The 2,942-nt window shown below is 38.2% G+C and overlaps 1 pseudogene; it reads left to right on the forward strand.

Moving 5' to 3' along the window:
• The first annotated feature begins 939 nt into the window (after nucleotides 1-939).
• On the forward strand, nucleotides 940-1,254 carry LOC102866171 (annotated as a pseudogene).
• Nucleotides 1,255-2,942: the final 1,688 nt, after the last annotated feature.

Here is a 2,942-nt window from a genome sequence, read left to right on the forward strand (position 1 = left end):
TTGTGCCAGTCTTCCTGTCTCTGACACACCCAATCTAGTTCTACATTAGTTTCCTATATTCCAGATAAAATGATGAATAAAACAGCGACGATGAGCATAGATCCAGTAGTTTTTATCTTGGGTAAATAATTTATCTCATTATTGAGTTTTCATAAAAAATCATTGACAGAATTGGCTGTGGCTTCCACTTTAGTAAAAGTTATTCAGTCATTATCATTTTTATCATTCAAATAAAGTATCTTCACCATACTTTCTTTTTGCCTATTCTTCCAAACTCATCTCTGATTCCTTCTGTTTAACTCCTTCATACCCTTAGTAAAATTCTGGAGACCTTTACATACATATTATGTCACACTCTTTACTCCTAAGTGTTCTAGTCCTCCCTTGAAGGATATGGTCATATTTTCGTTGTTTGCCTTTCCTGCATCTTAAGGACAGAAACTATTCTCTATTTCTCTTCTACTTTTGCATATAACATACTGCTGGATACCCTTATATATCTGTTAAGTCAGTCAGATATATCAGGTATAAATTTAACTTCTGGTAAATATATCCTAAGGAGCTTTCCTAGAGCTTACAGTCTCTTGTGTGAGGATATAAGTTGCCAGAGTGGTGTTTGTGTTTGTTTGATGAGCTTGCTTCTACCTGCCCTTGTACATAGCCATGACAGAGGATTCTTACTCTTTCAAAATCACCAGTCCCACACACCAGTCTCTGATAGTTAGCCATAGTATTAAGTACGCAGCTGCTGTTAGGTTCCCAGTAGTAACCAGTGAGAAAATTACTCCAGGTTTTCCCCCCATTTATTCCATAAACATTGATGAGTACCTAAGATGTCTCAGTACCTAATTTAAGAAATGGAGATGTATGAAACTCAATTTTGATTTTAAAAAAAGTAAGTATAGCTTCCTCCAAAGCAGCCATTGAAGCACAGCAGACATGACTTTGCGCTGCCCCATGGCCATGGGCTTCAACAAGGGCCACAAAGAAACCAAGAACGTGAGCAAGCTGAGACACAGCTGCCACTACCGTTGCCTCACCAACCACACAGAGTTTATGCAGAATATGATCCGGGAGGTGTATGGCTTCATGACCTATGAGCGTGTACTATAGAGCTGTTCATGGTCTCCAAGGACAAGTGGGCTCTCAAGTTCATCAAGAAAAGAGTGGGTGGGGGGGTGACACCCTTGCCAAGAGAAATGAGAACTTGGCAATGTCCTGGCTGCTGTGAGGAAAGTGACTACCAAAGACTGAGTGTGCTCCACTGCCCCCTAAAGCCCTCACCCATCTGACATAATAAAATGTAATAAATAAATAAATAAACTTAAGGATACAAACAAGTAAGCATTTGAACAATGCAGTGAAGGAAGCACAGGGGTTACAGAAAAGAGGCTGACAACCCAGTATATCTCTGGAGGTCTCTTAAGGAGATCTCTTTCCATTGCCATATACAAAATACATTAAGAGTTTTATCTAAGTTCTGTGAGGTCTGCTTATCTTTAAAGCTCACTTTTTAATTAAGCCCAGGAATCTGGAATATTCTATGAGGTATATTTTGGTTATTTTTAAAAGAGAAAAGTGTTGAAATGCAGCTAAAGCTAAAGTTTTATAGTGTAGTGTATTCTTCCTTTTGCTCTCTGATCTTCTGAATGAGAAGCAGTAGGGTATGGTCATTAAGAACATGCTCAGTGAACATGGAGCAGGGGAAGGAGAGGAAAAGTGGGATAATAGAAGTAGGAAATTGGTAATTTGTAGTAGAATAGGAGAATGATGATTGCGAGCATAGACGAGGATAGTAAGAGAGGAAATGATAGTCAGCTTTGGAATGTATTTTGAAGAACTGATAGGACTTGCTTAGTGACATCTATTCATCTAGCTGCCTGGATGGTAGAGACAGATTTGGGAGCTGTTAAGGGAAACAGAATCAGGTGTATTTTTTAATAACCTTAAATGCTTATTATGTAAAGTGGACTAAAGATACATTGAAAATATTGCCCAGATATTTAAAACCAAAGAATTTTATATAGAGAAAAATGCCTTGATATGTTCTGTAACATTTAGAGCTTAGATAGAGGGAAAGATACAGCAAAGAAAATGGAAAAGGCACATTTGATGAGGTAAAAGGGAAACCAGAAGAGACTATAACAATATTTCTAGAAGGAGAGAGAGCATAAAAGGCTGTTGAGAGATCAAGATTAAAACCACAAAAGGACCACTGGAATGGACAAAATAGAGGTCTTCATGACTTTTAACAAAAGTAATTTCAGGAAATAACCGGGAGATAAAAATGGATTGCTATGTTGGAGAAAGGATAAGAGGTGACAAAATGGAAAAAGGAAGAAAGAAAACTTGCTTAAAGAATTTTATTGTATAGGAGAGTAGAAGAATGAGGTGATAGCTACAGTGAATGTACAGTATGTTTATGATAACCAGTTGAGAGAAGATTGATAAAGATATTTTTCATAAGCAAGAGAAGATGGGAACAGGTAGGTGTCCAGAGTAGGCGTTTTATAGGGATACAGAGATTTGACATGTTCAACAGGCATCAAGGCAGAATATGTGGCTATAAATACTGGTAAAGTAATAGATTGGTATGGATTTCTGGTGGCCTAGTAGTAAGAATCTGCACTGCAATCCCAAAGGCACGCAGTTCCACCAGCTGCTCTGTGAGAGAAGGATAGGCAGTTTCCTCCCGTGCGATTAACTGCCTCTTGAAAACCCACAGGCGGGTCAGCTATGGATCAGTTCTGACTCATCGGTATAGAACAGAGTAGATTAATAGAAAAATGAGGTAGTAGTTGTGATTGTTTCGGTTTACATTCAAAGTAAGTGATTAGGTCAAATATAAGAGTTGTTAATAAAAAATAAGGTCACTTGGGTTGACAGGTATAAGACAACTGTACAGTAAAGCAAGGTGCTGTAGGAGCTAGCTCTGCCTACCT

Source organism: Elephantulus edwardii, unplaced genomic scaffold (assembly GCF_000299155.1).
Source record: "Elephantulus edwardii isolate Elephantulus edwardi_28Jun2011 unplaced genomic scaffold, EleEdw1.0 scaffold00044, whole genome shotgun sequence".
NCBI lineage: Eukaryota > Metazoa > Chordata > Mammalia > Macroscelidea > Macroscelididae > Elephantulus > Elephantulus edwardii.